This window comes from Caloenas nicobarica, chromosome 1 (assembly GCF_036013445.1).
Source record: "Caloenas nicobarica isolate bCalNic1 chromosome 1, bCalNic1.hap1, whole genome shotgun sequence".
NCBI lineage: Eukaryota > Metazoa > Chordata > Aves > Columbiformes > Columbidae > Caloenas > Caloenas nicobarica.
Genome location: NC_088245.1, coordinates 137311356 through 137326497, shown reverse-complemented (window position 1 = coordinate 137326497; position 15142 = coordinate 137311356). Strand labels below are relative to the sequence as shown.

Genomic DNA, 15142 nt, shown 5'->3' with positions numbered 1-15142 from the left:
TCCTGGCTGCTGGACAAAGCATCCACAGCAGCAGAATCAGATTGAAATAATGCCATTAATAAAAACATGATCAGTCTCACTTGAGGGGGTGAGTGTGCTAAGTTAAGAAAGTGGAAAGCTGCGCTTAAGTTTTTGTGTGTTTTTAAGATGTTCTCATTGTAAAATAATAGAACTGGGACCTGGTTTTGGTACTAGCACAATTGCCTATTGCAGTCGTGGTAAATGATCTAGACCAGGCAAGATTATTAATCTTTTTTATCTAATGTATGATCCTGAAGCTATTTGAAAAACCTGGGGCTTGTTAAAAGTTCCAAACACCTTTTGTTGTTGTTTGGATCTTTGCTTCTGCAACATCAACCATAGGTGGCACTGACTATTTGCAGTTAGAAGGTTTGGGATACTTCCCCTCCTCACAGATTTACATGATTCGTAAAGTCAATGGCAGCTACTTGATCTATTTTCTCTCACTCTGGCAAAGAGTTTGTGTGGCAGGTACCTACAAGTTCTATAAATGAATAAGTATAGGAACTAAGCTATTTTAGCGAGTTTGGTCAATTTGGAAACTTCTGGCTTCTGAAGCTGGAATTTGAGTTCGTGAGAACTTATCAGGGAAAATGTTAGTATTGATTATTAAGGGATGAATGTTGTTCCTATGCTTTTTGGCTTTGTTTAAATGGGAGGCAAACTCATTTCTGCAGGCTTTGTTCTACTTACTGGTGCGACTTGCAGAGGATGCTCAGTCAAGCTTGGTGTAATTCGGGGTTCCAGAGCCTGGACACTACGGAGCAGTTCAGCACGTGCCAAAAAGCCGCCTGTCTGCCTCACTTGCTCCTGCAGCTTCTGTTTTCCTTCATTGCTCTGCTTCTAGCATGGACTGCTGGAGTTTTGTTTATACACTGTATGTATGGATGAATGCATAAGCGGTTTTCTAGTCCATCTGAGAAATCCAGTGCTGTGAATATATTGCAGCTGAATTAGGCTGGTAAAAAGCAGGTTTTGACAGCTTTTTAAAGCAAGGAAATAAAAATGGACCTGTTTGGGAAGGAAGTGCTTAGACACATGTAAACACCTTTATACATATTTCACTGTGAGATATCCTTGCTTCGGGATAAAAAGGACTTTACTGTTCTTGGTAGGGAAAGAGACTGAAAGTGGACAGTGGCTCGGAAGAGCCACTGCTGCAAAACTCTTTGCTGCTGCAGAGCAACATTCCTTGCAGCTCCAATGCACTATATAGTGCTTGCCCAGCTCATTAGGACTCTTTCAGCACGTCAGATCTCTGAGAAACGAGAAAAGTTGGTGGAATTATGTTTTTGATCCTAATGCCATCATTCATCTTTTCAGTACTGACAGTTGTTTTCTTGGGGTGAACGTAGTTTCAGCAGGTGTAGTGGAAAACTTGAATTGACTACTTGTCTCACACACACATCTGCCTGTAAGGGTGCTGACACTGCTGATAATTTTTCGTATTTTGAAGAATAAAGGTATTTACTGTGGTGTTCAAGTCCTATTCCTTCAGTAATCCCTATTGTTTCCCCAAATTTAGTGTAGTCAATTGTTTTGTTTCACCAGTAGCAAAAGAAAGAAAAGTGCACGCACAAAAAAGGTGGGGACAGATTATCTTGTAATTAAAGGGCCAAACTGAGATTTAGAAAATCTTTCTTCCTTTGCTATGGATATGAACTTCATGTGACTCTGGGCAGGTTGCTTAATCTTTTCCCTGTGCTTGCTGTTCCTCATGTGTAAAGTGGGGAGTACTCCAAAGGACTTCTGTGATACGTTCGTTGATGTTTGTAAAGTGTTCTGTTTTGTTCGAAGAGGGAATGACATCTTTCTTGCAATTTTGACAGTGCCCAGTAGCCTCCAACGTGGTTTAGACCCACACAGTGCACGTAATGAGAGGTCCTGGTGAAAAACGGAGGAGCAAAATTACTATGATCAGTCTGTAAAGAGCAGCAGCCATCTAACATCAGATATGTACATGTCAGACTGAAATAGGTCTTTGGTAACTGAAATGCCACTTACTTGTCATTAGTTTGCTTGTGGGTGGGTTTTTTGGTGACCTCACATTTTGTATAAGTAATATGGAACTGAATTCTGTCGTTTACTCCAGTCTGAAATAGTTTGGGATTTTCTTTTCCATATTCATGTTGTGGGTGGATAGTCTATGAAGATCCCTTCTCTATTTAGGAGTGTTGCCTACTGCCTGCAGCTTGGTGGTGGGGAACATCAAGGGTTTTTTAATTTTGAAGTTTTAAAATGATGGGTGTATGTTGCATCGGAAGAGGGGGAAAAAAAAAAAGATAATCAACTTCAGACACTTTTTCTTAGTTTTTCTACCTGTGACTATCACTTTAACAGAGAAAATAATTTCATGGAAGGGTAGTTCAGATGCATGTTTTGTGTAATTTGCAAGTGTGGACTCTTGCACAGAGTTACAGCTGACAGAGTTACAGTCAACAGAGGAAAAAAAGTCTCTTATCAACAGTTCCCTGCTCCTAAGAGTATTAATTCTGTTCTCCACGATTTATGAGGTCGCTATGTCAAAGGTTTTTGTAGAATTCAGCTATTCATGATGGAGCGCAAACCAATTTGAAATTAAAAATGGCTGGATGGGCTTTAGTATGCAGAAATTAAACTCGTAATCAAATTTGCGAATCAAACAAATGTTTAACAAGAGGGGCTTTAGTGGCAGTACTTAGATTGGCAAAGATTTTGCTTAGGTATCCCAATTAAAGAGTCCGAGGTTTTTTTGGATATGCATTAGGAAAACTTTCATACACTATTACATTTGTTGTGATTGATATCTGTGAGGAACATGGATCATGCTTGCTCTTGGAAAATATCAATTTGCTTTAAAGCAGTTAAAGGGGAGTACAAGAATTCATGGAAAACTCGAGAAAGGTGCCTTTGGTAGTAGGTTATGTTTAGATGTACTAATAAAAAGGAGACTTGTTATTCCATGTTCTTTAGAGTCATTCATGTTTTATCAGGCAGCTGAAAAAAAAATTTGCATTTATTGTACACTTTGGTTTTCATATGTAGAAGTGAATTACAAGAATAGTTTAGTCTATTAATTTTCATTTTGGAATCTTACCCCACACCCTCTGATATAAGTAGAGCTTTTGGTCTGAATGGTGATAGGGAGTAACTTACTGGTTTGTGGGTTTTTTTGGGTTTGATGGTTTTTGGGTCTGTCTCTTTTTTTTTTTTTTTTTTTTTTTTTTTTTTTCCTCTTCTGCCCCTGCCTCAGCAACAGATTATAAGAGAGTCAAGATGTTTTAGATCTTCCAGTCCTCCCCCTTGTTACACTGGTCAAGATCACAGGAAAAAAAATAGTATAAACCCCTGAAGATTTTGACTACTCATCCATGTGCATTGTAACATGATGTTTATTGCTGTTCAGTGGAAATACTTCCTACAATGGCAGAGAAATATAGCTGGTGTTTTAGGAACCACACCGCCTAGAACTTCACCTCTGGCTTCATATTTTACAAGCGACCTGCCTCATTATCCTTTTACAGTGTGCCATATTCTACATCATCTTGTTTCTGCTCTTCTTTTTCTTACTCTTCGGGACTTCTCACTTGTGAGACAGTGTGCCAGGCAGCCTGGACACCCTGACCGTCTTCTCCTGCCATTGATGCTTTTCTTTCTGAAACCTACTTTTCCCCTACAACCCTTCCTTTCTGCTTAGTTATCTCTGTATCTTGCCTTAGTTTGTAAGCACTTTGGGGTTGTAGACTGAATTTACAAGAATATAAAATGTTTTACAATAGTAATTATGCCTGTGGTGTTTCCCAGCAAACGTCAAGCGCAGACAGACTTGCTCTCATAAACCTGGCAGAATATAAAGGAGGCAAGTGGAATTTGCATCCCAGTAGGTTATTCGTGGTAACACAAACTGTTCACCGTCAGAAGTGCTATAAGCAAGTTCCCAGTTACGTGATTTAGTAGAGAGATGCCAAAGGGACTTCAGAAGGAAGGGTTAAGTTTTATTTGCTGTAAAACTGAAATCAGAGGTAGATCCAGTAAATCAAATGCCTCTGATTTGAGGAGTAGTAGGAGAAACTATGTTCAAAAAAAGTGAAGAACTTGCAGAATTCAGTCTGCTGTTTGGGCTCAGAAGGTTATTTCGTTAAGGCAGCTGAGACACAGAAAGCTTCCTTTGTTTCATTGAAAGAGGTCTGGGTTTATGTTTAACTGGTCCCTGGGACAGGTACTTTCTCTGCCTTCACCTTCCTCCTCAAAAGCTTCCTTGTTCATGTTGTCTTTGGCACCATTTGCTGTCATGATTAAAAATAAATAAATAAGTGGTGTTGTTCTGAAAATAAGTTTTCCTAGGTGCAGTATTTCCTTTCCTTCTCTTGCCTTTCTTCCATCTGTGCGCTCTGAATTGAAAACAGATCGCAACAGGGTATGGATATTGTCATTGTACCAGCTGGGAGAGGGAAAGAGCTTTCAGTAGATTTTTTGTTTTAATAGCAGCAGCTCAAGAAAGGAGGAGCCCTTTGCTGTATTTTAGCCCTTCTACATTCTGTTTTTAGCCCTTCTGCACTCTTTTCTCCATATCATTAATCTTTGTGTTGATCTTTCAGTGTGTATCACTCTTTCCTTCCCCTCCAGTCATATGTAGTAAAATAAAGGTGTCGGGTTAAAACTCTATTATTACAGCAACATGTTTTTGCAGTACAACCATGCAATAAATGTAATTTTTTCTTCTCTAAGAGGAAGGGAAAACATACTTATTCTAGAGGCCAGTGTTGCTATAGGGCTTCATTTAATTGTTGCCCATCAGAACTCGTATTATATATGCACTCAGAGGTGGAGAGGTATTTGTTTTAAACTTCATCTAGACTATGATGAGGGAAAGGGAACAAATGATACGGTGAGGAAAGGCAAGCAACATACATCATTTGTGTTTTGGCTTGTGGTTTTGCAGGAGGTATTTTGGTGGATTTGGATTAATTTTTGCTGTGGTGATTTACTGCTGGAGGAGAGGAAGAAATAGCCTCCTGAGTGCAGATGATCTCTGCCTGGGGAGCAGTGCAGAAGCATAATGGAATTTCCTGTGTGAGAGGTGCCGGAGTATTACAGTAAAATTGAGTGTTTGTGGAAACAAAAGGGTAAGGAAGAAGGACACAATAAGTGGTTAGGCTGTGTGGGCAGAAATGAAAGAGTTATTAGTATCTGTAGAACTCGGATGGGAAATTTTAAACTTAATCTAGAGCAAGAGAAAAACAGTTGAAAAATTGAAGTAAAGAGTTACATGGTCAGAGTGCCTCAGGGAAGGATTACAATAACAGCTGGATTTTGTGTACTGTGGAAGGGTGGTAGGTAATGTTACAGAAGTGAGGGTTGTAGATGTAGGGAGCTGAGAAGAGACTAAATGGGAGTAACTTAAGGATGGTAGTCACAGAAGATGAGTAAGGTTTTAGAAAAGAAGAATGCAGCACGAAGAGTGTGTTGTGGTGTTTTGTTTTGTGTGGTGTTTTTTTTGTTGTTGTGGGGTTTTTGTGTGTGTTTTTTGTTGTTGTTTTGGTTTGGTTTTGGTTTTTAAGTCATTATGGGTAAATGGATAGTGCGAGTGTCAGAATAAAGATAATCTGTTGACAGCTTTTTTTGACAAAGTGGGTAACTTTAGAGAGAACTCTATTCTGTTGGTACCTTGTTAAGAAGTAAGACACACTCCCCTTTATGAGCTAATACTGAATTCAAAGAATGACTTTCCTGTTACAGTAGAAATAAAGTCGTTTTCCACCATAAGTTTCTACATCCTGTTTATAATGTATTTATTTTTGACAGGGTGGAGTGAAAAGCAGATTCACAAAGATCCAGCACTGACACTTGAAAGGTATGAGTTTCTGCCCCTGAATTTAGGAAGGTTATTAACCTGTTATTTTTTCGTCACCCCAGGTGTAGAGCAGTAACTAATTCACACCAGCTTTGGTCCTTAACCCTCTTAAGAATTGTGAGAATCGAGGGTGTTTTATTTCATATCCCCAGACAGTCTTTGATCCCTTTCTCCTGAAACTGCTAACTAGGGTGCCAAGCTAACAATCTGTTAGAAGTTTCCTGGGAAACTGGAGATGTGATCACCTGCCCACCAGAACTTCTGTCCTTTTCTCAACAAATGGATTTTAAATGGTGTGTGTCCAGAGCAAAACATCTCCTTGAGAAGAGTGGGTTTTGGTTTTGTGGTGTGTGGGGTTTTGTTTGGTTTGGTGTGTGTGTGTTTGGGTGTTTTTCTCCTCTGGTCTTCCTTTGTTGCGCTGTTTGACTTTTACCTCCTTGTCCAGTATGATTCACTTCTGTATTAATTTGGTAATTTCATCTCGTGGTTCTGTAAGATTGTGCAGGTACGTATGAGCCTGAACTGCTCTTGAGTGGAACCACGTTAATGTAGTGTTCAGTGAAGTTCTTTTGGTACAGTTCCCTGATGAAATTTAACGACAGAGGTTGAATGAAAACCACCTTAAGTTTTACGACAGGATTCTTATAAAGACTGTAAGAAAGAGAAGAAACAAAGTTTAGTAAGAATACAGGTAGTCAGTGAAACTTATCTTCAGGTCATTGACAATGCCTTACTATATACTGATTCAGAAAATGCTGGAGTTACTTATCGATGGTATATTGAGCTGGGAAATGACTCTTCCAGATACATCAAGTAAAGATGGCTTTATATAACACAAAGGATGTGGGTTATGACCTGTCAGCCATGCTTGGGTCTCTAATATGGTAGCGTAAGCTGGAAATAGTACCTAGCCTGATCAGCTGAATCAATAGAGTTGTGGTTATGGGTAATAACTATTAGCTAATGACTTTACATGATTTGTAATTTAAGGAACTTTAGTGGGGGTTCACATGTTTATTTGCTAGATTCATGACTTTTAGGTCTTTCGCTTTATGACAATTTGCACCTCTCTCCATACTTTCTTAGTAGACATTAAGTAAACGGATTAAAACTGTAATTACAACTTTGAAATATTTCTGGGGGGGGGGGGAACCCACAAAGCTGAGACAAGATTTACAGAGGGAAATTCACCACCTACCTCCCACTGCCTTTCATTGTTACCACCAGCCAATTTTGTTAATGATGAATTGGTATCAGACTTCCAGCATGTGGGGAAGCAGATCACCTGCTGTGGTTGGTGCCTGTTGAATAACTTGAGGAATGGGAAAGCTGGAATAACTGATCTTGCCTATCTTGTTTGGACAAGAGAATCCTACACTGCATCCTGAATTACAGCTAATTATATAAGGGAGAACATTCACATTTTGACTGTGAACCAGTTTGCCTTTAGTAGTCATGACGCTTAAACTGGTGGTGTATTACTGGTTTTCAGTATGGTAGATGTGCGTTTATCATGTGCCTAATTCTGCAACCTTAATCTGTGTTGCATTGGTTGCATTGTGCCTCTCATGCACAAGTCTGTGTGTGTGCATAATCTTGCCATTATTTTGTTGTCGTGTTAAAATCTCTGGATCTATTTATGTTTGTAAAAATAAATAAGTAAAAAGAAAAAGGATTCCTATTAAACTATTCATCAAAATGATAGTTTAACATTTTTTAAAACTTCTTGATTTGACATTTCACACATGTAAATATAACACAGGTTATTATTTATTTAGTTTTTTAAAGTATATAAATAAATTAGTACCTTTCCAGACCTGGGCATTGGCAGCCATCCAGTGCTTCAAGATAATCCATTGTTGTGGACTACTTGACTACAGAATTGATCAGAAGTACTCTTTTCTTTGTGCTGGCTGTCACATTCATTTTTATTGCTATATTGCCTAACCATTTATTGCAGTCATTACCCCCTCTTTAAAAGATAGCGCACTTGAAATGGTTTGTGTTAGACTCTCTGTGTGGGAAGATTTGGCTCTGCCTGTTGGAGCTCCCCAAAAAATGGGATAGAATTAGGTTTCAGACATTTTCTCCGTGGTGTCACAGTAGGAGAGAGACCAAAACCCCTGCTGATAGCACCCTGCTGCATTCCCGCCACCTGGAAAGCAGGTGATTTGAGCCGAAATTCAGAAGTAGGAGAACCCCCACTCCTTCTGCAGGTTATGTATGTAAAGAATATGAACTTGTATTTAGTGGAAAAACAAACAAACAAACAAAAAACCCTGCTGCTGATTTGTTTCATTAAAGGTTTGGTTACGATGATTAAAGAAAGTTGTGGTGGTTTGTTTTGTTGGGTTTTTTTGTTTGTTTGTTTTAAAAATGTAAGCATGACGGAAGACCAAACATGATACTGAATCTACAGTTATTCACTCTAACATAGCTCAATTAAAATAAAAGCTTTTTCACGTTTTTAAAGTTTCCGTGCATTGGTCAGTAAACTTAAATAATCTACATGACTGTAAATATACTTGCTTTAGAGTTTAAAGTGTTGAGGAATTATACTGCTAATAAATTAATGTGTTTCCTAGAATGTTTTTGATTGTGAAATGTCTTATATACACCTTTTCATGTGTGTTTGGTTCCCAGAGTAAGTTGCTGATTTGTTTGCAGATGTTGAATGAACCTCTGTGTTTTTTAAAATCTCGAATCATAATAATTGCCTGATTTTTTATTTTTATTTTTTTTCCTTTTATGTTGGCATTTTGGTGTTTGTTTTTTCTCCCTAACACTTCAGTGCAGTGAAAAGCTTTATTAGCCTTTTACAAGGTAGGAAAGATAGAAAGTCCACTTGGAAAAAACCTCACAAACCTCTGCTTTTCTCCCATTTTGCTGAAAGGGTTTAGAAAAGGAGGAATGAAGGAAGAGCAGAATTGTATTGCCCCAAGGTCCACGACTTAACTCAATGTGATCTTAAACCAGTGACTGTTTTAAGATCTGATGAATCACTATCAGGGCTAAAACCACCTACAGTGTTGGGCATCCCAACCTTCAGCAGTGATTTGTATCTGGCTCTAGGAGCTCAGGCAATACTATAGCTTAAAAAGGTGACAATCTAATTCCCGTGAAGGATTTTTTTCAAACAGGAGACATCTTTTTAAATTGGGGGGTTTGGGTTTTTTTTGTCTTTTTCATGTAAGGCTTCTTCATTAGTAACTAAGCCAACCCCGTCATGCAGGTAGAGTGCTGCAAAAGTAATACCTATACAAAAGTTAAACAGAGAAAAATCAGTAAACAAACAGTGAAACACAGCCAAAACAAGATGCAGGAGGGTGTGTGATAGCATGAAGGTTTTGCTGGCAATGTTTGAGATGCCCACATTCAAGTGGGTTATGCAGGTCACCCCAAATGGATTCCAATAAAAGCTTTATCCCAACACGAACGCTCCTATTTATAGACATAGCTCTCTGCCTAAATATAAACTGCTCCCAGTCATGTCTAGACTAACATCAGAGCTGTGCTGGTGTTGAAAGTAGGGGTTCAGAACTAAAAGCACAAGCCACAATATTCTTTAAATTACCACTTACTATGAGGAGCATCCAAACTTTGTGGCAGCGGCACACCTTTGAATGGCACACGATATTATGTTGCCCAAGACGCCTTTTCTTGCTCATGTTTAAGTGTCAGAAGGTACGTCTGGTGGACGTGACCTGTGAGCTAAATATCCCTTCAGCATGTTAAAGCTTTGAGAATGTATCCGTGGGTGGGTGGATGGATGGGTAGATCAGTAAATGACTTTCATTGCTAACTATTTTCAGCAGCTGAGTTTTAATGAGTCTTTCAACTGTTGCTACTGTGTTTAATCTGCTCACTGACTCAGCATTCAGCATTAAAGAAGCTTTCTAGGAGGTAAATGTTGTCCTGATTACAAAAGAGGTTAGTTTGATTGTGTTTTGCACAGACCTTGTGTTAAGAGTACTTTTCTTTTAATTGAGAAATACATGCTGTGCACGCAGATCATTAGGATAGATGAGCGAGTGTTGTGCTTGGAAGTGCGCATCCAAATATACAATTACTATATTAAGACAAGTAACTGGGGCTGCATGAAGTTATAAACTGAGGTCCTGATTTTCTAGCAGTGGTCGTACTGTCATGTCCTGTATTTGTGAGTGGGTTCTCCTTTTGGCTTTGTGATTTAATGTGTATCAGCACAGAACTGAATACCGTGAAAAGGATGGCAAAAAGCAGTATCTTCCACTTGCTTTTCATTGAACAGAAGAGTTCGCCTTTAGTTTACTTGATGCACTGCCTAACATCTACTGTTAAAATAAACAAGCACAGGGCAGCTGCTCCTAGAGGTAGGGAATACTTAAAACATGTAATGTTCCACTGTGAAGAAAATGTAGTGGTATTTCTGGTAAGTGTACTAAAAAAAAAAAATCCAGGAGCTTTGATCAAATGCCAGCTCTTACATCAGTCCTCTTTGTAATCTTTCTTGCTGATCTGTGACCTTGACCTTGTGTTTGTGTTTGTATGTCAAATCTATTTTAAGGGTGGACAAACTAAGTTCAGTTTAATAGGATATATACTCCAGCTTCACAGGATCCCTCAGTAAAATATAAAAATTAAAATATTTGAATAAATTATTCTATTTTCACTCTTCAGATTTCAGAGGACGTGAAAAGAATATATTGACTTTTTTTTTTAAATTCTGTTCAGGAGATGCTTATTAAAAAGGCACCTTTATCTCACCCATGAACTCTTCTGAATTCAGCAGAGACATTCTGCCTGGATATTGGGTTTCCTCTTGGAAAATCTCAATGGTGGCAATGCTTTTCTCTGTTTTTATTTGGCCTAAGCGCGGTTCAGCACTGGAAGGAGGAGGCCCCGCTCTGTTCTTCCTCACATCAGCGTTCCCATGTGGAGAACTGTGAAGCAACCGCTCGGCAGTGCCTTTGGGGTTTCTTTTGATGGCGATGAGGTCCTTAGTCCGACTTGCTTTGTAGGAGCTTTTCTACGGGGGTGCTTTTGTCAATGCAAGGAAAGTGCCAAGAGCAAGCGGCTCCAGATTTGTAGACCAAGACAAAGCTGCACATTTTGGCAGCAACTTCGCACTTAAATCAGCCAAAACTTCTTGTTGTATACATTTAAATGTGCAGCTTCTGAACTAGCTTATTTTGTCTATTACTGGTGTTGGTCCTCTTGGTGACTGAGGTGGCCATTTTTCTCGAGGCGGAGATGGAGCTCGCTAGCAGGCGGCTGGGCTCTGCACAGGCCCCGTTTGCGTTCAGCGGGGCTCTTGAGCTCAGGCTTAATTTTAGCCATATGCTAACATGGCAGTCAGGCTGTTTGGTGTAACTGACACTTGGGGCATATGGCTTTATAAAGGCTTAGTGAGGTGGTTGGTTTGACAGGCACTATGAAAGATGGTCCCCAAATTAGCTAATACTTATGTGCAAGTATGGAGTAATAGATTTATTTTTAATAGGCCTTTTATTTTCGGGGTAATGTTGTTAGATGTAGGAAATCACACACTTTCTTCAGAAATCAGTCACGCATCTGTATTGGTTTGTTTTATACAGTTTTAAAATGGGTATGAGCAATCATTTCAGCTTTACTGATATTAGTGGAACAAGCAGTAGCAATAAATACTTTTTTCTTGCTATTCTGCACTCATGGAAGACAGATATAAAATGTATTAGTAAGAGCTCTTTTCTACAACTTTGTGACAGCATGTTATCTTTCTTCTTAAAATGCTTATCATTTTTATCAACATAAAGCTTGAGAAATTACTTCAAAGTGTATGCCCTTATATTGAGGGGTAGTTAAACACTTCCCCTTGCCAGCAATCCACTGTTCCTACCATGGCTTTATGGCAGTGAATACAGTTTTAATCAGTTTTGAGCAAAGTCAGTATTTTAATTATTCTGATTTGACTCACGACTAAGGTTGAGTTGAAACCCAATTCCTAGCATTTGAGGGTATTGTTAACTAACTGATCATCTCTATATACATCTAAATGACTGAAAAAGGCTTTTAGTATTTTATTTAGGGATTTATGTTACAAATGTTTTCAGATTAATTCTGGCAGAGTAGTAAGATGAGGACTTTCTGTAATATTCTTAGCAGGATGTTCTTAGCATCTCCTCCCTAGGTTTCACTAAAGTTGGTGCTTATGTTCTGTCTTTAATTCTGCTTGTTTTTATTGCCGCTTTAGAGAGAAATAAATATCTTATTTTTTATTGTAACTGAACTAGTAGAAACCTTCTTGCTAATGCAGATTTTTTCCTTTTCCACTTAACCAAAATCATATGAGCCCTTTCTGTGTCTGTAGCCTTTAGAAACTTCATCTACAATAAGCGTTAAATCTCCCATTACAATAGGAACTGTATTGTCCTTCCACTCAAAAAAAAAAAAAAATCATCTGGGTCTTTAATGTGGATTTATGGGGTTTTACATATAATTGAACACTCTGTGACTGTGATGCTATACATCACCTTGCTATGGAATTACTGTGTATTTGTGTTCAGTTAGCTGAAGCCTGTTCTGTTGTAAAGTCTAGGAAGCAGCTCTCGTCCGTAACTAACCATGAGATGCTTTGTCCCAAGTGGAACGCAGCTACTACTGTCAATAAATACTGTGCATTATGTTTTGGTGCTTCATTGCAGTTTGGCCTCTGAAACCGATTCCTGGTTAAAATAGCGAAGTGATGTATGACAAATCACCTAAGATGTACAGTTATTCCAACAAATCCAAGAAATACACGGCTTTATTGTAGTGTTGTGGATAAATGCCTGTATCTTCAGATTCTTCCGACAAGCAGAAGGTCAAAGTTGTATGGAAATGCATTATCTGCATGCATCGATCATAACTCAAAAGCATGATTGTCCAGAAGAGGACATTGATTTCTTCACTGTATATTAATCAAATTTCATTCTTCTGGAGCTGACATAGTTAAATGCATAATCAGTGATTTATTTTGGTAGGTGTTGGAGGGAAAGGGAATTTGGTTGTTAGTTTCCTTTTAATTGCTTATTTATAGGTAAGTGATTTACAGAGATTGGAAAGAAGCATCCTCTGTCCATTCTGTTGTACCTAGCAGTTTATGATGCACTCCTCTATCCTGAAAACAGGTCTTGGTATAAATTTTTGTGCCTGTTTGCTCTTCATTTCTTTAATAAGACTAAATTAAAAAGAAGCCTTTTCTGTTCACCGTACATCTGAGCTTTGATCAATGCATTACCCCAGGTTTGTTGAGGTTTAGTGATGTGCGCTTTTTCTGGATTTCTGTCCTTATTGTGGGTGGGGTGTAACTTTTCTGCCTTATTATTTAGTTTCTTTTTATCTTCAATAGCAGAAGATCGCTGAGCAGTGACTCGTGGGGCAGCTTTAGATGTCAAATACTCAGTTCCTTCACAGGTGGCATTTGTAGGTTGAACGTCTGTTCCTCTTTATACTACAACTGGCAAAGAGTTGGCAGAGAGTGTGTTTATAACCTCATGTCTGAGTGTTAGCAGATCCTGATCAAGAAATGAACTGGAAGATGCCCTTTACAGTACTGAACAGAACAAAATAGCAATGTTCCTTGAGCACTATCTGTAAGAATAATGTACGCGCATGGATCTGTGCTAAGGAATTGACTGAAATTTCTGTGAGCCATTCAGTTACAGGTGTAAATCTTAAGTTATATGAACAGGATGAGGTTTTCCACATCTAAAACTTATTTCTGTGATGCTCAATTCTTGTTAGAATAAGAAATACTAATTTAAGGTAGGCTGACATTAGTTATTGTTTGAAGAGTGGCAAAAGCATGAAAAGTGGCCACATGTGTGATTAATCTCTGAATTTAGCAGAACTTCTCAGCAGGAGGTTTTTATACGTGGGCCAGGTTTGGATTAAGCTGTGTGCAGTGCTTGAGGGTTGGGCTTGTAAACCTTGAGAGCTGCTGCTAAGGCTTTCACAAACTCAGCTTTTATGGCACTTGTGTCCGTCCCCTGTCTCCCCCTCCACATAGACTTACTTCAGCTGTTTTGGGGGTTTGCTTGTTTTTTGGGATGTTGTTGTTGCCGTTTGGGTGGGATTTTTTTCTTTATTTTCTTTGGTTTTGAATTTTTCCCTGCGTTACTGGCAGGTTTGTGAAGTAAGCTTCAAAAACATAAATCGCATGTAACTGAAGCAGCCGTGTCAGCCTTGTGCAAGCTGTGTGCTGCCTTCTGGAAGAAGTCGCTGACACGGTTCGAGTGCCAGCATTGGACAAAGTCGTGGCAGACCAGTGCTGTGTTGAAATGCCCAAGTTCTCGGGGCAGGACAACCTCCACCCGGGTCCCTTCCCGTCAGGCTGGACGCACTGTGGCACCTGAGCTGCCACAGCTCTCTCCTGACGTGCCTTTTTCTCCGAGCACCCCGTTGTCGGGTTGTCGTCATTCACGCTCGCGATGTCCCCTCTTGGGGAGACCCGTGCATCAGAGCTGGATGGGTGTTTCTTTGCAATGTGCTCCCCCAGGATTGGGTAAAAGCTGCTGTACAGCCAGCATCGCTCAGGCTTTTGTTTGGTTTGTTGTTTTTTTTTTTCCACGTGAAAAATGTTTTGCCGCCGAGTTTGAGGCGTTCTGACTCCCGCGGTTCTCCTGGCATGGGCGCAGCTGTGCGCGGCCTGCCTTGGCCTTGCCACCTCCCCGAGAGGCCCTCCGGATAAATATGAAAATCTCTCTGACATTTCCACACCTCATTTAAGCAGACAGTGGAGATATTATATTCCCCCTTGATATATATTATGTATCATCCCAAAGCTCCTCGTTGCCGTGAGGCGGTGTTGCATGGTCTGGGTGAGTCACAGGTTCCTGGACTGCGGAGAATCCCGTGCGAAAGCTGAGGAGCAGAGGGACGCTGGGATGAGGTGTCTGAATCCCCCTTTCCACACCCCAGAGGGAACACGTAGGAGCAGCCTCCCCTTCCTCATGCGCCTCTGGGGCCACAGTTGGAAACGACAGTAATTAGCGGTGATATTTTAGCAGTCTCTTAAAAGCCCAAGTAAGTCTAAGTAGTCTCCACAGCCAGTACAGTTTGGTTTAGTGTTTTTTTGTGCGTGTTGTGGTTTTCTGGGTTTGCTTGTTTTGTTGTTTCAGGTTTTGTTGTGGTGGTGGGGTTTTTTTTTCCCCACTCAGTTGTTAGTTCACTACCATTTCAGTCCAGTGGTCTCTCAAATCTTACTCACACAGGAAAAACCATTTCTTCTGTCCGCTGTGCTGCTGGTTCTTCTGTGTTCGCATCCATTTTATGTGACTTAGGACTTCT

At 39.7% G+C, this 15142-nt stretch overlaps 1 protein-coding gene across 5 annotated transcripts in view; it reads left to right on the top strand.

Moving 5' to 3' along the window:
* NRIP1 (nuclear receptor interacting protein 1) overlaps positions 1-15142 on the top strand; it is a 103459-nt gene that overhangs the window by 50042 nt on the left and 38275 nt on the right. For 2 of the 5 annotated variants that reach the window (XR_010607156.1, XM_065647219.1), the window contains exon 3: positions 5806-5854. The exons of the other annotated variants lie outside the window; for them this stretch is intronic. The gene's annotated coding sequence lies outside the window, so the exon portion shown is untranslated. The remainder of the gene's footprint in view (positions 1-5805; positions 5855-15142) is intronic. 5 annotated transcript variants of the gene reach the window in all.